Source organism: Somniosus microcephalus, chromosome 9 (genome assembly GCF_052327205.1).
Source record: "Somniosus microcephalus isolate GS21.2 chromosome 9, FLI_Smic_1.0, whole genome shotgun sequence".
Classification (NCBI taxonomy): domain Eukaryota; kingdom Metazoa; phylum Chordata; class Chondrichthyes; order Squaliformes; family Somniosidae; genus Somniosus; species Somniosus microcephalus.
In genome coordinates this window covers 55,115,418-55,137,715 of record NC_140995.1, presented here as the reverse complement: position 1 = coordinate 55,137,715, position 22,298 = coordinate 55,115,418, and the positions used below count along the sequence as shown (strand labels likewise).

Below are 22,298 nucleotides of genomic sequence, written 5' to 3'. Positions count from 1 at the left end.
AGACTCAATTCAAACATATGATGTGGCTGTGGCTCTGTTAAGCACACACTTCTCTGCCCCCCAAAGTGCCCTCCTGCGGCGAGTCATTTTTAGACAGCGTCACCAACTTCCTGGCGAGTCTGTGCATCAATACGTGACGAATTTGAGGGGGTTAGCTAGCTCATGCAAGTTCGGTGCACTACAAGACGAGATGGTGCGTGATCAACTAATAGAGCACACCAACAACGTGAGAGTGCGTGAAAGACTGTTACTTGAGTCCGACGATCTGTCGTTGTCACAGGCAGTTAACATTGCCTTTCAAGTGGTGTCTGCAGCTGAATGTGCAGTGAAACTAGCACACACACCCAGTGACGGCGCCCTCAGCCCGGACAGCCCTGACACTGTAATGCTCGCACCACGGCAGCAACGCGCGCTACCGCGGCAACAGTGTGGAAACTGTGGATCTCGTCCACATGCTACCAGAGCGCAGAATTGCCCCGCGCACGGCCTAGCCTGTCGCAATTGTGGAAAACAAAATCACTTTGCCAATGTCTGCCGCTCTGCCCCAGTTGCTACCAATGAACACTCTGAGTCCTCAAGCACTATAATTCATAACGTGAGCTCTGGGACAGTAGTGGCTTTCAAGTCATGCACAATTAACCTGAATGATGTTTGCATCCCTCTGTTGTTGGATACCGGTGCCAGCATCTCACTGCTGAATGTGGACACATTCAAACATTTTTTCAGCTCCCTGCCACTCTCTGCGCCCTCCACTACACTTTGCGGGTATGGTAATTTGAAAATTGGACTAGTGGGCTCAGTCAACCTCACTGTACACTAAGGAACAAAAGTTTTGCCAGATTTTTGTTTTCATGTGGCACGCCAAGGAGCTAACCTGATGGGACTGGATCTTTTCACTGACCTGGGTTTTTCTCTCTTGGACACCGGCGGGTCTGCGATTCTGCATGTCGCCCCACCGTGGTGCCAAACATGGCCAGCACTCTTCGAGGGTCTGGGCTGCCTGACTGCCTTCACCCACCAGCCCATGGTTGACTCCACCGTTACCCCTGTTATTCAGCCACTGCGCCGCATCCCACTTGCTCTCCATGACGGGGTCACAGCTGAACTAAAGCAGCTGCTGGAAGCTGGCATCATCGAACAAGTTGATGCCTCCCCATGGGTCTCCAACCTGGTGGTCGGAACGAAAAAGCCAGGTGGTCTACGCGTCTGTGTCGATCTTCGAGCAGTGAATAAGGACGTAATCCCTGACAAATATCCACTGCCCACATCAGAGGAAGTCACAGCGCATTTCTATGGCTCCATCCTGTTCTTGAAACTGGACCTTCAACAGGGCTATCTACAGGTTCCCCTCCACCCCAGCAGCAGGGGCCTCACTGCTTTTGTGACACATGCTGGCATCTTTCGGTACACCAGGATGCCATTTGGACTTAGCTCGGCACCCAGCTGCTTCCAAAAGCTGATGTCCTCTGTGCTCACAGGCATTCCTGGGGTGGCCATCTACCTGGATGACATCGTCGTGCATGGGCCCTCGACCTCCACTCATGACGAACGCCTTCACAAAGTTTTCACGGCTGTAGCAAAACACAAGCTCACACTGAATGGCGAAAAGTGTGTCTTTGCTGTTTCAGAGATCGAATTTGTGGGGTTTTGGTTGTCGGCTGAAGGTATATCCTCACTCCAGTCAAATGTGGATGCCATTCACAGCATCCCGGAACCCAGCTCTGCAGCACAGGTTGCCTCCTTCCTTGGCATGACTGGGTACTACCTGAAGTTTTTGCCCCAGTACTTAGCCACCACAGCCCCACTGCGCCAGCTCCTGCGAAAGGATGAGCCCTGGGTGTGGTCACAAGCCTGTACGGAAGCTGTTCACCTCCTCAAATCGCAGCTCACATCGCCTCCAGTGTTGGCTCACTTTGTCGTCGCCAGACCCACCCTCGTCACCTGCGACGCATCCGCTGCAGCTGTGGGGGCAGTGTTATCGCAGATACAGAATGGAGGGGAGAAACCAGTCGCCTTTGCCTCCCGAGCCCTTAGCCCCACTGAACAGAAGTACTCAGTAGGCGAGCTTGAGGCGCTGGCGTGCGTCTGGGCATGTGAGCGGTGGTACCTGTACACGTATGGCCGTGCCTTCACCCTGCGAACTGATCACCAGGCTCTCACTGCGCTGCTGTAAACATCCGGCACGGGCCACAGACCACTGCGTCTACACCGCTGGTCTGACCGCCTCTGCCAATACAATTTCAGTCTCCAGTTCACACCAGAACGTGACAATGTTGTTGCAGAACTGCTATCCCGCACTGCCTTTGCCCCAGCCCCACTCGTCGGGTTTGAACATGTAGAACAGGATAACGTCCAGATGCTGCACACACCCCTCCAAACCACAGTCTCTCGCCAGGAGCTCAAAGAGGCCTCTGAACAGGATCCGGCCCTCTCCCAGCTGTGCACCTTCATCAGAGATGACTGGCCTCGCAAGGTGCCTGAGGAACTGTCTGCCTACTCCAGAGTTAAAGAGGAGCTTTCCTGCTGGAATGACTCCTGTGTTGCACGTGGGCTCTGCAGTATGGTCCCAAGTGCCCTTCATGCGCGTGTTTTATTCATGGCACACGAGGGCCACTTGGGCATAGTGAAGCTCAAACAACGATGCCGAGACCTAGTGTGGCGGCCGGGTACCGACAGGGAAATCGAGGCCCTGGTCAAGGATTTTGCAGCCTGCCTTGTAAGTGGCAAGACTGGCCACCAAGCTCCTCCACCCCTGCAACCCCTTGCCTGGCCCTCTCAGCCCTGGGAGCACTTGCAGCTGGACGTCTGCGGGGAGATCCATGGTGTCCCCCACCATCAACGGTTCCTAGTGGTGACCTATGACCTGCACTCAAAATGGCCAGGGGTCACTGCCGTGGGCTCCGTCACCTCTCGGGTCATCATCGATATCCTTGAATCCCATTTCTCCCACTGGGGGCATCCAAAGTGTAATGTATATACCTTTAAGGGGGGAACTACTTTTTACAGCTCATGTATACTGTAGTACCGGCAGTGACCACACCTGTATATAGCACTGAGTAGTAATCTGTACAGTCAGTTCCACTGTGAGCCACGTTGAGTAAACACCTGTTGTACCGTTTCTCCTGCAGTCTGTGTCTTATTATACACAGACACAACATTGGCGACAAGGCAAGTTCGAACCTACCTGCAACTCTGCATCGCCTCCCGGGGATTCATTCCTGGAGATCAGTGGATTGGAGGTCAAGGCCAGAGACTCGGGTGTTGACCACGGGCAACCACCCAGTCATCCAGCAGAGACTCGAGAATTGCGGGGGAGGCTGTCGAGAGCCAGGCTTGGTTTTCCAGTCGAGGTGGTCCAGCGAAACGGGCTGGCAACAGGTAGTGCGCAGACCGTTCCCGGACAGCGGCGGGCTAGAGCCCGACCGAGTGGCACAGCAAAGGTCCGAGCAGCGTCGACGGGGGAGAGAGAGAGGGCAGAGCGCACAGGGCGCAGCCGGTGTTCAGGGGCCGAGCAGTGTCGGAGAGAGGGAGAGAGAGACGCGCAGAAACCCGCGAGGCGCCGCCATTGCCACGAGGACCGCCGAGAGCGGCATTGGCAGCAGCGCAGGAGAAGCACGCGAAACCTACAGGGCGCCGCCATTGCCACGACAACCGCCGGGAGCGGCGTTGGCAGCAGCGGGGGAGGAAGGAAAGCACAGGAGACGCCATTGTAAGCCATTGGGAGATGCCATTTTAAACCACACCCAAAATGCCGAAGAGTGGCAGTATCGCCGCATTTGACAATGAAGTCGAAGATTGGACTACATATGTCGAATGAATAGGGTTGTACTGCAAGGCAAATGAGGTGTCAGATGACAAGAAAGCGTCGGTATTGTTAAATTTAATGCGTGCAAAGACGTATGGTTTATTACGAAATCTAGTAACCCCAACGAAGCCAATGGAAAAGAGTTTTGAAGACATAGTAACGATACTACAGGGACATTTAAACCCCACACCGCTGCTGATAGCAGAAAGATTCAAGTTTCACAAATGGAACCAGCATAAGGATGAAAGCAATGCTGATTATTTAACAGAACTGCGCAAACTATCGAAACACTGCCAGTTTGGAGCGGGACTGGCAGATACCTTAAGGGACAAGTTTGTGCGTGGGCTTCAAAGTGAAGGAACTCAGAAACGGCTTTTATCGGAAAAGGACCTTACGCTGGAAAAGGCTTTCAGCATTGCGGTATCATATGAAGCAGCAGCACGGGGCGCTGCAGAGATACAACAGAGACCGCAAGAATATGGCACAAACGAAATGTCATATGGAACAGAGAAGTGCTATCGCTGTGGCAGAACAACACACGACCAGAATGATTGCTGGTTGAAAGACAAAGTGTGCAGACAGTGTGGAAAAGTAGGACACATAGCACGAGTCTGCAGGTTGGGAAAGAAAACCAGCAATAAGAAACCTACCAAAGGAAAGTACAAGAAGGTACATAAGATGATGGAGAATAGTTCAGATGAACAAAAGAGTGATAATGACTCTGAAAGCAGGGAACTGAGTTGTCTGAAACTACATAATGTGATCACCACGGAGGATCACTGAACCATTTGGGTCACTCTCAAGATAGCAGGGGTCCAGGTAAAGATGGAATTGGACACAGGATCAGCCCTAACAGTCATAAACCGACGGGACTACGAGCGGCTATTCTCACACATACCCTTGAGAGACACAAAAATTATTTTGAAGACGTACACGGGGCAAAAAGTCTACCTCAAAGGAAAAATAATGGTGACCGTTATATATAACGGTAAGGAACACCAAAACTAGACCTGTATGTATTGTAAGATGGAGGACCACCATTACTGGGACGTAAATGGATCCAGAAAATACAACTGGATTGGCATTCCATACAGGCACTGACTGTGGCTGACAAAAAGGATGATGACGTCACAACTGGGCGACTGTCAAAGATCCTAACTGACGCGAAAGAAGTGTTCCAGCAAGGACTCGGAATACTGAAAGGCATGACAGCGATGATTAAAATTAAAGAAAACGCAAGTCCAAAATTTTTTAAGGCCAGACCGGTACCTTATGCGATCCGCCCAGCCGTCGAAGCAGAGCTGGAGAGTTTGGAACGTTCAGGTGTACTGTCCAAGGTAGACTGGAGTGAGTGGGCTACACCCATCGTCCCTGTGATGAAAAAGTCATTGAGCAGCACGCCTGGGGAACCAAGGAATGTTCGCATCTGTGGGGACTTTAAGGTAACAGTGAACCCGGTCCTTCACACCGTACAATATCCACTTCTGCGGATTGAAGATATTTTCGCCTCGCTATCTGGAGGGAAACGCTTCACTAAGATTGATCTGGCCCAGGCGTATCTGCAAGTGGAGGTAGAAGAAGCATCAAAAAAATACCTCACAATCAACACCCATAAAGGTCTCTACCAATGCAACCGGCTGGTATTCGGGGTAGCATCAGCTCCGGCTATTTGGCAGAGGGCAATGGAACAAGTCCTGCAAGGGATCCCAGGGACCCAGTGTTATTTGGACGACATCCTGGTCATGATCGAAAATGACAGTGATCACCTTGCCAACCTGGAGCAGGTGCTCACTAGATTGCAGGAATATGGGCTCCGAGCTAACCGCCCCAAATGCGAGTTTTTTAGAAAACAGATCTCGTATTGTGGCCACGTTATCGATAATGAGGGGTTACATAAGTCCCCAGAGAAGATTGAGGCAGTAGTCAAGGCTCCAGCACTGGAAAATGTGTCACAACTGAGGTCGTTCCTCGGGCTGGTAAACTACTACCATAAGTTCTTGCCAAATTTGTCTACAATACTACACCCACTGAACACCCTACTGCAAACTGGGGTGCCATGGAAGTGGAGTGATGAATGTAGACGAGCTTTCCAGAAGAGCAAAACACTAATCACATCGAAAGAGGTATTGGCCCATTACAACCCAGCATTACCAATTCGGTTGGCATGTGATGCGTCACCCTACGGCATTGGAGCGGTGCTGTCGCACAAATTCTCGGACGGCTCAGAGGGGCCAATAGCCTTTGCGTCACGATCACTAACCTCAGCCGAGCGTAACTACGCCCAGATTGACAGGGAGGCCCTCAGCCTAGTGTGGGGAGTGAAAAAGTTCAATCACTATCTGCACGGGCAGAAATTCACCTTGCTGACTGATCACCAGCCTCTTGTCTCCATTTTTAATCCGAAGAAGGGCGTTCCGGTGATGACTGCGCAACGAGTACAAAGATGGTCACTTTTTCTAGGGGCGTACCACTATGAGATTGAATATAAGGGCACGAAACAGCATGGAAATGCTGATGGGCTATCACGCCTGCCACTGTCTACTGCAGAGGAAGCACCAGCAGTGGATCCTGTCAAAATATTCCATTCGACTACAGTTGAATACCTACCGGTAACTAACGCTTGTATCGAAAAGGAAACCCGAAATGACCCGACACTGTCTCGGGTATATGATTTGACGGTGAAGGGATGGCCAGCACATGGCGACTCACTGTTGCCAGCATTCTCGACAAGGAGAGAACAGCTGTCAGTGTGCCGGTGGACCTTGATGTGTGGATCCCGAGTGGTAATTCCACCCAAGTTAAGGGATAGAGTGCTCAATGAGCTTCACGAGGGTCATCTGGGAGGGGTAAAAATGAAAAGCCTAGCCAGGGCTTATGTGTGGTGGCTGGGAATCGATAAACAAATCGAGGACCTTACCAAGAGCTACTCAGGATGCCAGAAAGTCCAAAATGCACCACCACAGGCCCCTCTACACCCATGGGAGTGGCCCGCATCTCCATGGCAACGGGTGCATATTGATTTTGCTGGTCCATTCATGGACTCAATTTTTTTTAGTAGCCGTGGATGCGCACTCAAAATGGCCTGAGGTCATCAAAATGTCTTCCACCACCACGGAGAAAACTATTGCAGTCCTACGGACCATTTTTGCCAGGAATGGCTTGCCAGAACAGATTTGCTCTGACAACGGACCACAGTTTGTGTCCGAAGAGTTCCGGAGGTTCTTGAAAAAGAATGGGGTAAGGCATTACACATCCGCCCCGTATCATCCAGCCACAAATGGATTGGCTGAGAGGTTCGTACAAACCTTTAAGAAGGCAATAAAGGCTATGTACAATGACAACATTCCGCTGCAGCACAAGGTGGACAATTTCCTGTTCGCCTACCGGAATGCGGCACATGCAGTCACCAACCAGGCCCCAGCCATGATGTTCTTTAACCGAAGGTTAAGATCTCGCCTGGATTTGCTCAGACCAAACGTACGAAGAGATGTTGAGAGTAAGCAATTCCAGCACACCCATGAGAAGCCAACAAGGAGCTTCAATGTAGGGCAACCAGTCTTGGCTCGCGACTACCGAACAGAAAAATGGCAGCCAGGAACGATATGCACACGGCAGGGCCCACTAATGAACACAGTGGACGTTGGGGAGAGCATCGTGAGACGCCATGCTGACCAGATCCTAGAGTCACAGGAACAAGTCAACCCCATGCCTCGCCCATACGTACCTGGTGATGAACCCAACGTACAGGTCGCACCTACCCCAGAAACAGCAGCATCGGAAGCTGATGAACCAACCGACAACAGGGGGCCAGAATCGCCTCTGCACCAAGAGCAAGACACTCGGGAAAGGCGCTATCCAGAAAGGATCAGGAAGCCTCCCCAAAGACTGAATATATAAGTAGACTATTTTCAGCTAATGTTGCATGTTAAAAGTGTTAATTGTAATTAGTTTGATATTTAATTGTTAAATGAGTGTTATGGTACTGCTAATCTAAAAGGGGAGGAATTGTAATGTATATACCTTTTAGGGGGGAACTACTTTTTACAGCTCATGTATACTGTAGTACCGGCAGTGACCACACCTGTATATAGCACTGAGTAGTAATCTGTACAGTCAATTCCACTGTGAGCCACGTTGAGTAAATACCTGTTGTACCATTTCTCCTGCAGTCTGTGTCTTATTATACCCAGACACAACACAAAGGCCATCACCACAGACAATGGGCCCCAAATGGTCTCTTCGGGACTCTCCTCTTACCTTGAGAGCAAGGACATCCGTCACATACGCACAGTGTACTACCACCCCGAGTCAAATGGGGGGGGGTGGAGTGTTTCAACCAGACATTGAAAAATGGCCTCAGAGCACACCTATCCCAGGGGTGTGCGTTTGACAAGGCCCTCCTCCACACACTGCTGCACTACAGAGCCTCCCAGCATGCCACTACAGGGGTCTCACCCGCATCCCTCATGCTAGGCCGTGAGCTCATGCTGCCCCTTGGCAGGCTCCATCCCTCGCTAGCTCAGAGCCCTGCTCCACGGGCTCAAGCCACAGTTGCTAGACAGCAGTAGAAGATGAAACTCCGCTTCGACCAGTCGAAGAGGGCCAAGGCGCCCAACATCTCAGTCTCCGATTGGGTCAGAGTCCGCAGGCCTCACCGCAACAATAAGATGGCCTCATTCTGGTCCTCCCCTCTCCAAATCAGCCGCCAACTTGGACCAGCCGCTTTCTGCCTCACTGACGGCTCTCGGTGGCATGCCAGCTGCCTTCAGAAGGTGCCAGCACCCCCTGATGCGGGATTATACGGGTCTAATCCCCAAGCATTACCCCCAGAGTGGCGGGATGCACATGTGGCTCAGCCAGCCAACCCTCAAGCAGATATTGTGCCTCAGCCTGCTCCTCACCAGTCCCCACCTCGGCCTGCTCTTCACCAGTCCGCACCTCGGCCTGTTCATACACGTTCTCGCCCTGGCCACCTACAGGACTTTGTCACTACATTTCATGTTTGAAATTCTGTGAGGGGGGAGGAAATGTTATGTCTGACATTGGTGATAGGTACTCGATTGCCTTGGCCTCAGCACATGGAGTTTGATAGTGCTGTTATCGTTGTATTGTGTCTGACATTGGATATAGGTATTCGATTGCTTTTGCCTGTAAGAGTCTGTTTGGATCAGCCATTAAAAGCAACATGAATTGAGCTCTGCATACGGCCTCTGGATTATCTTTGCAAATGCAACAGGGAGAGAATACAGAGAGAGAGAGAGGGGAGAGAACACAGAGAGAGAGAGAGAGGGGAGAGAATACAGAGAGAGAGAGAGGGGTGCGAATACAGAGAGAGCGAGAGAGGGGAGAGAATACAGAGGGAGAGAGAGAGAGGGGGGAGAGAATACAGAGAGAGAGAGAGGGGAGAGAATACAGAGAGAGAGAGAGAGGGGAGAGAATAGAGAGACAGAGAGAGGGGAGAAAATACAGAGAGAGAGAGAGGGGAGAGAATACAGAGAGAGAGATGGGAGAGAATACAGAGAGAGAGAGAGAGGGGAGAGAATACAGAGAGAGAGAGAGGGGGAGAGAATAGAGAGACAGAGAGAGGGGAGAAAATTCAGAGAGAGAGAGAGGGGAGAGAATACAGAGAGAGAGATGGGAGAGAATACAGAGAGAGAGAGAGAGGGGAGAGAATACAGAGAGAGAGAGGGGGAGAGAATACAGAGAGAGAGGGAGAGGGGAGAGATTACAGAGAGAGAGAGAGAGAGAGAGAGAGAGAGAGGGGAGACATACAGAGAGCGAGAGAGATGGAAGAAAATACAGAAAGAGAGAGATGAGAGAATACCGAGAGAGAGAGAGAGGGGAGAGAATACAGAAAGTGAGAGAGGGGAGAGAATACAGAAAATGAGATGATCCTAAACGAGATGATTAAACACACTGACGATAAAATGAAATTGGCTGTCCTAAAGCTCTTCAACTTGGCTCTGAATGTCGGTTACTTCCCTGATATCTGGAACAAAGGACTCATAACGCCCATATACAAAATTGGGGACAAAATTGACCCAAATAACTATCGAGGCATCTGTGTGAACAGTAACCTGGGGAAGGTATTCTGTAGTTTCATAAACCAAAGACTTATAAACTTCCTTGAGGAGCACAATGTCTTGAGTAAAAGCCAAATTGGATTCCTACCAAATTATAGAACATCAGACCATATTTTCACCCTACACACCCTAATTGACAAACATGTTCACCAAAACAAAAGCAACATTTTTGCCTGCTTTATAGATTTCCAGAAGGCTTTCGATTCTATTTGGCACGACGGTCTATTCTTAAAACCTATTGAAAGTGGTGTAGGGGGAAAAACAGATGATGTAATTAAATCAATGTATACAAACAATAAATGTGCAGTTAAAATTGGAGACAAACAAACAAAATACTTCTCACAGGGGCGTGGCGTGGCACAGGGCTCGCCTATCTCACCAACACTCTTTAATATTTACATAAATGAATTGGCAAAACTACTTGAAAAAGCTACAGCACCTGGCCTCGCCCTATATGAATCCAAGGTTAAATTCCTCCTCTATGCAGATGGCCTGGTTCTGCTCTCACCAACTGAGGAGGGTCTACAGCAGAACCTGGATCTGCTAGAGTCATTCTGTCCGACCTGGGCCCTGACAATAAACCCCAAAAGAAACAAAGTTCTTGTGTTCCAGAAAAGATCCAGACATCAGGGACCCAGAATAAACTTCATACTAGGAGCAACTAAAATTGAACAAACTACAAATTACACATACTTAGGCTTAAAAATCAGTCCTACAGGAAACTTTCATTTGGCTGTGAATGAATTGAAAGAGAAAGCAAGAAGGGCTTTCTATGCCATTAAAAAGTCAATCCAAATAGAAATTCCAATTGGCATTTGGCTCAAAATTTTTTAATCAGTAATTTAACCAATTGCACTCTATGGCAGTGAGGTGTGGGGTCCGCTAACACAACAAGAATTCGCAAAATGGGACAAACACCCAATTGAGATCCTGCATGCAGAATTCTGTAAAAGTATCCTCCGGACTCAGAGGAAAACCACAAACAATGCATGCAGGGCAGAACTAGGCCAATATCCACTACTAATTAATATCCAAAAATGAGCCATCAAATTTTGGAAACACCTAAAAATGAGCAGCCCCCACTGCTATCATTACGAAGCCTTGAAATGCCAAGAGATGATCATAGAGAAGAGTCCCCTCAGTCAACTAGTCCTGGGACTCAGTGAAGTAACGACCAACACTACTAATAATAACCAGCCCCAGGACAGTGACATCCTAGCACAGAGAATTCGACCCAACACAATTATCACTAAACAAAGGGAAAAATATTTGACCTATTGGACAGAAACGACAAAAACCCAAAACAAACTCGATTGCTATTTGGCCCTAAACAGACAATACACCATGGCTGAATACCTGACCATGGTAAAGGATAGCAAACTGAGAAAAGCCTTGACAATGTACAGACTTAGTGAACATAGCCTGGCCATCGAAAAAGGCAGACACAGGCAGACCTGGCTGCCCAGAGAGGACAGGATATGCTCTCACTGCAGTCAGGGAGCGGTGGAGACAGAGATGCACTTCCTCACAACTTATGGAAACTATCAGGACATAAGGGAGAATTTCTATCCAAAATTCACAAAAATATGCCCTGAATTCAAAAATTTGAATGACCACCAAAAACTCCCATATCTATTGGGGCAACAGAGAAAATGTGTAACTATAGCGGCAAACTATGTTACAGCTTGCCACAAGCAGAGGGACAACCAGTGACCATTAAATCTAAGAAAAGATTATATGCATATTATATGTGTGTATATCTATGTATACATGGGTATACTTGTCTATACACTGTATGTCTAGATCGGTGTTTATGTGGTCAATCATACATGTATTTCTGTGCTTTGGCAACATAAGATGTATCTTGTCATGCCAATAAAGCAAATTGAATTGAATTGAATTGATTGAGAGAGAGCGAGAGAGAAGAGAATCCAGAGACAGAGAAAGAGGGGAGAGACTACAGAGATAGAGATAGAGAGAGAGAGAGAAAAGAATCCAGAGACAGAGAGAGGGGGGAAAGAATACAGAGAGAGAGATAGAGGGGAGAGGATACACAGAGAGAGAGAGAGAGAGGAGAGAATACAGAGAGAGAGAGAAGAGAGAGAATACAGAGAAAGAGAGAGAGAGGGGGAGAATACAGAGAGAGAGAGAGAGGGGGGAGAATACAGAGAGAGAGAGAGAGAGAGAGAGAGGAGAGAATACAGAGAGAGAGAGAGGGGAGAGAATACAGAGAGAGAGAGAGAGGGGAGAGAATACAGAAAATAGAGTGGGGAGAGAATACAGAGAGAGAGAGAGAGCGGCAGAAAACAGAGAGAGGGAGAGAGAGAGGAGTAAATACAGAGAGAGAGAGAGAGAGGGGAGAGGATACAGAGAGAGAGAGGGGGAGAGAATAAAGAGAGAGAGAGAGAGAGAGAATACAGAGAGAGAGAGAGAGGGGAGAGAATACAGAGAGAGAGAGAGAGGGGAGAGAATAAAGAGAGAGAGAGAGAGCGGCAGAAAACACAGAGAGAGGGAGGGAAGAGAATACAGAGAGGGAGAGAGGGGAGAGAATACAGAGAGAGAGAGAGAGAGAGGGGAGAGGGTACAGAGAGAGAGAGAGGGGAGAGAATAAAGAGAGAGAGAGAGAGAGAGAGAGAATACAGAGAGAGAGAGAGAGAGACAGGGGAGAGAATACATTTAAACACGACAAACACATATCACTATTTATCATATTTTAACCTAACAGAGTAAAAGACAAATCTTAGCATGAAATCTTTGTATATCTCAACCTGGAATATCCAAGGTCTACGCTCCTCTGTGCTTGGCCTGAAGAGTAGGACCCCAGAGTTCCTAGATGAAATCAAAGATCTGGACATTATGTTTTTGCAAGAAACCTGGTATAGAGGAGAAGGGCCTACTGGCTGTCCCCATGGGTACACAGAGCTGGTGGTCCCCTCCAATAAACTGCCAGGTGTAACCCAGGGCAGAGACTCTGGAAGCATACTGATTTGGTTTAAAGCAGAGCTTAGGAATCACATTAAATTTATAAAAAAGGGCGAAAACCACTTATGGCTCAAGATAAAGAGGGGCATCATTTCTAGCATGCAAAATGTTTTCATTTGCACACTCTATATCCCCCCAATAGAATCCCCGTACTTCAAAGAGGACGCCTTCTCCAACATTGAGAGGGAGATTAACCAATTCCAGGCCCAGGGGAACGTGTTGATCTGTGGTGACCTCAACTCAAGAACTGGTGAAGAACCAGACTTTACCGGTAATCAGGTGAACAATTACATATTTGGGAATAACCACTTTGATCTCCCTTTTCATTCACACAGGTATAACTGCGACAAACAGACAAGTGCTAACGGAAAACAGCTCCTGCAGCTCTGTCGAAGCCTGGGTCTGTACATTGTCAATGGTAGGTTCAGGGGAGACTCCCTAGGAAGACCCACCTATTGCTCACCTCTTGGCTTCAGCACCGTAGACTACATGATTACGGGTCTGGACCCATCCTCTTTCGGAGCATTCACAGTCAAACCACAAACAACACTGTCAGACCACAGCCAAATTACTGCGTATCTTAAAAGGACAGAAACAACCAACACAGAAACACAGCCCAGTAAGCTGTACAACATTAAAAAATCCTACAGATGGGCCAAAAACAGCACGGAAAAATACCAGAAAGCAATTAGCAATCAATCAACTCAAGCTCTCTTGGGCACCTTTCTGGAAAACACATACACTCACAATAAAGAAGGCATAAACTGGGCAGTGAATAACCTAAATAATATTTTTGATAATTTGGCATCAATGTCAAACTTGAAAGTTCGCAAGAATAAACAAAAAACAAAAAACCACGAAAAATGGTTTGATTCAGACATCCATAACATGAGGAAAAAACTCAGAAAAATATCAAACCAAAAACACAGACAACCAGAAAATGAAGAATTACGCCTTACTTATTGTCAGGCACTAACACAATACAAAAACACAATCAGAACCAAGAAAGAACAGTATATTAAGAATACACTCAGCTCCACTGAGGAATCTATTGATTCTAATTGTTTCTGGGACAACTGGAATACATTACACGAAAAGCAACATGACGAATTGCCCATTCAAAATGGAGACACATGGGAAAACCATTTTGAAAAATTATACCAGAAAAACACACTAAGCCCAGAGCAAGATCAAATATGTAAAAAACTGGAAAAGCTCGAACTGGCCATAAAAGATAACCAAAACCCGTTAGACTCCCTAATAACTGAAAAAGAACTATTTGAAAAACTCAAGGACCTGCGACCAAGAAAAGCTTGCGGTGCAGATGGCATCCTAAGCGAGATGATTAAACACACGGACGATAAAATGAAATTGGCTATCCTAAAACTCTTCAACTTGGTTCTGAGTGTCGGTTACTTCCCTGATATCTGGAACAAAGGACTCATAACGCCCATATACAAAAGTGGAGACAAAGTTGACCCAAATAACTATCGAGGCATCTGTGTGAACAGTAACCTGGGGAAGGTATTCTATAGTATCATAAACCAAAGACTTATAAACTTCCTTGAGGAGCACAATGTCTTGAGTAAAAGCCAAATTGGATTCTTACCAAATTATAGAACATCGGATCATATCTTCACCCTACACACCCTAATTGACAAACATGTTCACCAAAACAAAAGCAAAATTTTCGCCTGCTTTATAGATTTCCAGAAGGCTTTCGATTCTATTTGGCACAACGGCCTATTCTTGAAACTTATTGAAAGTGGTGTAGGGGGAAAAACATATGATGTAATTAAATCAATGTATACAAACAATAAATGTGCAGTTAAAATTGGAGACAAACGAACAAAATACTTCACACAGGGGCGTGGCGTGGCGCAGGGCTCGCCCATCTCACCGACACTATTTAATATTTACATAAATGAATTGGCAAAACTACTGGAACAATCTACAGCACCTGGCCTCGCCCTATATGACTCCAAGGTTAAATTCCTCCTCTATGCAGATGACCTGGTTCTGCTCTCACCAACTGAGGAGGGTCTACAGCAGAACATGGATCTGTTAGAGTCGTTCTGTCAGACCTGGGCCCTAACAATAAACCCCCAAAAAACCAAAGTTCTGGTGTTCCGGCAAAGATCCAGACATCAGGTACACAGAACAAATTTCACACTAGGAACAACTAAAATTGAACAAACTACAAACTACACATACTTAGGCTTAAAAATCAGTTCTACGGGAAATTTTCATCTGGCTGTGAATGAACTGAAAGAGAAAGCAAGAAGGGCTTTCTATGCCATTAAAAAGTCAATCCAAATAGAAATCCCAATTGGCATTTGGCTCAAAATGTTTAAATCAGTAATTGAACCAATTGCACTTTATGGCAGTGAGGTGTGGGGTCCGCTAACACAACAAGAATTTGCAAAATGGGACAAATACCCAATTGAGATCCTACATTCCGAATTCTGTAAAAGTATCCTCCGGACTCAGACGAAAACCACAAACAATGCATGCAGGGCTGAACTAGGCCACTATCCACTACTAATTAATATCCAAAAAAGATCCATCAAATTTTGGAAACACCTAAAAATGAGCAAACCCCACTGCTATCATTACGAAGCCCTGAAATGCCAAGAGAGGATCATAAAGAAGAGTCCCCTCAGTCAACTAGTCCTGGGACTCAGTGAAGTAACTACTAGCACTACTAATAATAACCAGCTCCAGGACAGTGACATCGTAGCACAGAGAATTCGACCCAACACAATTGTCACTAAACAAAAGGAAAAATATCTGACATATTGGACAGAAACAACAAAAACCCAAAACAAACTCGATTGCTACTTGGCGCTAAACAGACAATACACCATGGCCGAATACCTGACCACGGTAAAAGATAGCAAATTCAGAAAAACCTTGACAATGTACAGACTTAGTGAGCATAGCCTCGCCATCGAAAAAGGCAGACACAGACAGACCTGTCTGGCAAGAGAGGACAGGATATGCTCTCACTGCAGTCAGGGAGGGTGGAGACAGAGATGCACTTCCTCACAGCTTGTGGAAACTATCAGGACATAAGGGGGAATTTCTACCCAAAATTCATAAAAATATGAATGAAGACCAAAAACTCCCATACCTATTAGGGGAACAGAGAAATTGCGTAACCTTAGCAGCAAACTATGTTACAGCTTGCCATAAGCAGAGGGACACCCACTAAACCTAAGAAAAGATTCTATGCAAATTATATGAGTGTATATTTATACACACAGGGATATATCTGTCTATACACTGTATGGATAGATCTGCGTTTATGTGTTCAACCATAAATGTTTTTTCGGTGCTTTGGCAAAATAAGACGTACCTTGTCATGCCAATAAAGCAATTTGAATTGAATTGAATTGAATTGAGAGAGAGGGGAGAGAATACAGAGAGAGGGAGAGAGAGGGGGAGCGGGAGAAAATACAGAGAGAGAGAGGGGAGAGAATACAGAGAGAGGGAGAGAGAGGGGGAGCGGGAGAAAATACAGAGAGAGAGAGGGGAGAGAATACAGAGAGAGGGAGAGAGAGAGGGGAGAGAATACAGTGAGAGACTGGGGAGAGAATAGAAAGACAGAGAGAATAGAGAGGCAGAGAGAGTGGAGAGAATACAGATAGAGAGAGAGGGGGGGAGAATAGAGAGAGAGAGAGAGAGGAGAGAGGAGAGAATACAGAGAGAGAGAGAAGAGAGAGAATACAGAGAGAGAGAGAGGGGGGAGAATACAGAGAGAGAGAGGGGAGAGAATACAGAGAGAGAGAGAGAGGGGAGCGAATAGAGAGAGAGACACACAAAACAGAGACAGACCCTCACCAGGTACAGACTAAGCGACCACCAACTGGAAATTGAAAAAGGCAGATACAAGAAATCCTGGCAGCCTAGAGAGAATAGAATATGCGATCAATGTCTGGCTGGCGAGGTTGAAACAGAAATGCATTTCCTCCTAAAATGCGAAAAATTCAACACATCAAGAAACATATTATTCAACAAGCTAAGCCAAACAACCCCAGATTTCAAGGAATTGGATGATCTGTCAAAATTGAGATTAGTCCTAGGAGAAGGAGACAGACCATACCTTGGGGCTAAATATGTAACAACATGTCACAACCTGAGGACTGTTTAAAAGTAAGACTGTTTAAAATTAATATTGAACGTACCAAATGAAGTAGAAAGACTGTTTAAAATTAATATTGTTTAAAAGTAATATTGTATATACCCAACAAATGTCAAATCGATTGACACCTACAGAATGTTGGAAAACTGTACCTTTTTGCTATGTAAGCTTTGGCAATATGGTTCTCTGTAAACTTTCATGCCAATAAAGCATTTGAACTGAACTGAAACTGAGAGGGGAGACATACAGAGAGAGAGAGGGGAGAGAATACAGAGAGAGAGAGAAGAGAGAGAATACAGAGAGAGAGAGACGGGAGCGAATAGAGAGAGAGAGAGAGGGGAGACATACAGAGAGAGAGAGGGGAGAGAATACAGAGAGAGAGAGAAGAGAGAGAATACAGAGAGAGAGAGACGGGAGCGAATAGAGAGAGAGAGAGAGGGGAGACATACAGAGAGAGAGAGGGGAGAGAATACAGAGAGAGAGAGAAGAGAGAGAATACAGAGAGAGAGAGAGGGAGCGAATAGAGAGAGAGAGAGGGGAGACATACAGAGAGAGAGAGAGGGGGAGAATACAGAGAGAGGGAGCGAATAGAGAGAGAGAGAGAGGGGAGAGAATACAGAGAGAGAGAGAGAGGGGAGAGAATACAGAGAGAGAGAGAGGGGAGAGAATACAGAGAGAGAGAGAGAGGGGAGAGAATACAGAGAGAGAGAGATGAGAGAATACTGTCGTGTATTGATTGCGAGTTTGACACCAGTCAATACGGCAATGTAATGTGCAAGTTTAACACCAGTAAATACGGTAATGTAACATGCATTGCATTATGGGAATTACCCGGGAAAGCTACAGTCAGCCATTTTACCAATAAAGTAAAGATCACAGTTAGAAGCCTGTCTGCCTGACTCTGATTTAATTCGACGTATCTACATGCTTGATTGAATGCATTAAGGCATAGATACAACATTGGCAACGAGGATAACGAAAGGAATCATTTTAGATAAGTAGTTGCCCAGGTTTTAGTTAGCTAGGATGGCGAAGACTGGCATTCAAAATTTTGCTTGCTTCGCCAAGCCAGTCACGTTGGGTCCAAGATGGACGAGGTGGTTAACGTCTTTTGAGCTTTATGCCGACGGCAAAGGACTCATTATCGACAGTACTTCTACAGCTGCCATGAAGCAGAGGAGAAGAGCTCTACTTCTGCACCTAGCAGGACCAGATGTCCAGGATATCTTTTCGACTCTACCGGACGCAGGAGAGCCAGCAGACTACATGGCGGTGGTTAGTGCTTTGAATCACTACTTTGTGCCCCAGGTCAACGCAGCATTTGCTAGACAGACTTTTCATAAGTTGTCCCAGAAGACAGGTGAGACTGTGCAACAATTTGCTACTTGCTTGTGGCAGGCTGCTAAAGACTGTGCTTTTGGGGGGGATGCGGATAATCAAATAAGAGACGCTATCCTGAGTAGGTGCATGTCAGCCTATGTGCGGAGGAAATTGCTAGAGGAAGAGCATGGTCTAATGCTCGCCCGCACGTTACAATTGGCCTCACAATGTGAAAACGTCGAGGAGCAGATGTCAGCCATGTCATGTACAGAGAAGGCGGAGACAGATACTGTTTGTCGTGTTAAACAGAAAAGAGGGTAATGGCCCTGAAATTAGGACCGGGAGCTTGCCGCGCGTGCAAGCCCCCGATGTTCACTTACCCAGCGCACTGACATTTTAATTCAGGCCCGCACTGCATTTCCTCTGACTGGCCCGCTTGAGGTGCTGCCGCGCTGTGCGTGCGTGACCCAACAGCGTACTTAGTGCGATGAGCCGGCTGGGATCACGTGAGCACAGGGCAACCAATGGAAGGTTGCAAAAGCTCATTCATGAGTTTGACAGTAAGAGCTGTCAAACTCATGAAAACTCCTGGCCCCAAAACACTACTTAAACCTGAAAGAAAATTAAAAAAAACATTGCACTACTTAAATGAACCATAAAGAACTCTGAAAAACTATCTTAAACAATAATTTTAAAATTTGAAAAAAAAATTTATATAAAAAATGGGGCTAAAACTAAACTTACCTTACTGTAAATTCTTTAAAAATAACAAACCTGTGGGAAAAAAAATTCTCAAATTGCATTAATAGACCACTTACCTGAAAAACTAAGTACTTACGTGTGGTTTTTCAATGCGTAAAGACCGGAGGCCTTTACACACGCGCAACTCTCTAAAAATAGAGGAAATCCAAGTCTCACGCGCTGCCCGATACCGCGCACGCGTTGAGCCTCTTAACCCCTTGGGTCAGAGGACAGGAAATGCCGGTTTTCAGCGCATGCGCCGTGCATGCTGAAAACCGGCAATTCCTCCGGGCACACGCGTGAGTACCCCGTCCTTACTCACGCGTTGTGCCCGGAATTACTGGGCCATTATGTGAAAAGCTCGACAGAGAAACCAAAGGGAAATGGCGATAGGAACGAAAGGAAATGTTATAGATGTGGACACACAGACCACATGGGCAGAGATCCGAAATGCCCAGCACGCGGACAAACGTGTCATAAGTGCAAGGGAAAGGATCATTTCTCCAAAGTGTGCCGCACAAAGGGTACAAAGAAACACAGTGTGAACAATGTAGAGGAACAAAATAACTGTGCATTTGCTGTTACTGGAAATAATGTGACAGAGAGACTTACCTTTTGTGTGGGGGGAGTAAACCTGAGAATGTTAATTGATTCGGGTGCAACTAATAATGTGATAGATGAGAATACATGGGAAGGCTTAAAGTCAGAACACATTAAGTGTCAGTCACATGACCCTAAGACAGAGAGAAAGTTATTCTCTTATGCTTCTAGCCGACCACTGTCAGTTAAAGGTGTATTCACATGTGGGATTACAATAGGTAAGAGAACTGAGCAGGCAGAGTTCATTGTGGTTAAAGGCCATGGAGAGCCGTTGCTAGGAAGGGAGACAGCCATGAAACTGGGAGTTTTAAAAATAGGCGCAAATGTCTCAGCTGTGGTAGATGTAAGACAGCTACTAGAACAACGGTATCCAAAGGTGTTCCAAGGAGTAGGAAGGCTGAACACAAAACAGATCAGTTTGTATATCGACCCACAAGTGAAGGCTGTGGCCCAGCCACTCAGGCATATAACATTTAACCTAAGGGGGGCAGTAGAGGTCAAAATAAAACAATTGAGGGACATGGACATTATCGAACCTGTAACTGGTCCCACCCCATGGGTAAATCCTGTGGTTATTGTACCAAAAGCGGATAAGGATGTAGCTATAGACTTACTGGGACCCTTGCCATCCAACCACTCCATTCTTGTGGTAGTTGATTATTATGGTCGCTACTGTGAATACGACATCATGACCTCCACAACAACAGAGAAGGTTATCGATAGTTTAGAGTCAATCTTCAGCCGTCATGGTTTGCCAATCACCTGCAAATCTGATAATGGTCCCCAATTCAGATCTGAATTATTCAAAGAATACTGTGAAAACAACGGGATCAAACACCTGAAAACGACAGCAAAATGGGCTCAGGCTAATGGAGAAGTCGAGCGCCAGAATGCATCGCTGATGAAGAGAATCAGAATTGCTCAGTCAGAAGGACTAGATTGGAAACATGAACTTAGAAAATATGTGACTGTGTACAGGAGCATTGACCATGCCACGACAGGAAAGAGCCCGGCAGAGCTGCTCTTTAAACAGAAAATGAGAGGAAAGCTGCCAGGCATCACAGAGTCGCGCGCAGATGCGGAAGTACATGACCGGGACGCAGAACAAAAAGGTAAGCCCAAACTGTACGCAGATGAACAGCAGAGAACGCAATACTGAGAGGTGGAAGTTGTCGACACGGTGCTGGTACGGCAGGAGAAAGTGGACAAGTTCACCACTCCTTTTAATGCCACACCGCACAAAGTTTTGAGTAAAACAGGGAGTCAGGTAGTAATAGAATCTCCAGAAGGAGCACACTACTCGAGAAACACTACGTTTGTGAAGAAATACAGAACCAATGGACCAAAGGAGACACTCCATGAGCAGGAGGAAACACAAGGGACTGAGGACAGTATAGTAGACCCTGACACACATACCACTGTGACACAGGCAATACCCACTGACACCAACATGTCAAGACATACCCAGTACAGCCAGACCTCAAAGGGTTAAAAGAAAACCCCAAAGACTGTCTGATTATGTCACAACATAAATTGTGCGAGAACTGCATGGGTGATGGTAAATGTTTAAATCTGGGAATTATTTAGTTGTGTGGTAAGACACAAGTTTGTAAAAAGTTTATAAATCAAATAATTTATGCAGTGTTATTGTAAGCAACTGTTTGTAAACTGCAAGTTTGTTTCCAAGGAAAAGGGGGATGTCGTGTATTGATTGCGAGTTTGACACCAGTCAATACGGTAATGCAATGTGCGAGTTTAACACCAGTAAATACGGTAATCTAATGTGCATGTCATTATGGGAATTACCCGGGAAAGCTACAGTCAGCCATTTTACAAATAAAGTAAAGATCACAGTTAGAAGCCTGTCTGCCTGACTCTGATTTAATTCGACATATCTACATGCTTGATTGAACGCATTAACGCATAGATACAACAAATACCGAGAGAGAGAGAGAGGGAGAGATTACAGAGAGAGAGAGAGAGGGGGGAGAGAATACAGAGAGAGAGAGAGAGGGAGAGATTACAGAGAGAGAGAGAGAGAGAGAGAGAGAGAGAAGGGAGAGAATACAGAGAGAGAGAGAGGGAGAGATTACAGAGAGAGAGAGAGAGGGAGAGAATACAGAGAGAGAGGGGAGAGAATTCAGAGAGAGAGAGAGAGCGAGGGAGAGAATACACAGAGAGAGAGAGGGGAGAGAATTCAGAGAGAGAGAGAGAGAGGGGTGAGAATACAGAGAGAGAGAGAGAGAGAGGAGAGAGAATACAGAGAGAGAGAGAGAGAGGGGAGAGAATACAGAGAGAGAGAGAGGGGAGAGAATACAGAGAGAGAGAGAGGAGAGAATACAGAGAGAGAGAGAGAGGAGAGAATACAGAGAGAGAGAGAGAGGAGAGAATTCAGAGAGAGAGAGAGGAGAGAATACAGAGAGAGAGGGAGGGGAGAGAATTCAGAGAGAGAGAGAGAGAGGGGAGAGAATACAGAGAGAGAAAGAGAGAGAGGGGAGAGATTACAGGGAGAGAGCGAGAGGGTGAGAATACAGAGAGTGTGTGAGAGAGAGAGGGGCGAGAATACAGAGCTAGAGAGAGAGGGGAGAGATTACAGAGAGAGAGAGAGAGAGGTGAGAATACA

At 46.6% G+C, this 22,298-nt stretch overlaps 1 pseudogene; it reads right to left on the bottom strand.

Annotated features, from left to right (window-relative positions):
* Positions 1 to 12,594: 12,594 nt before the first annotated feature.
* The window catches only part of LOC147112386 (galactosylgalactosylxylosylprotein 3-beta-glucuronosyltransferase 2 pseudogene), a 29,430-nt pseudogene continuing 19,726 nt past the window's right edge, over positions 12,595 to 22,298 (bottom strand).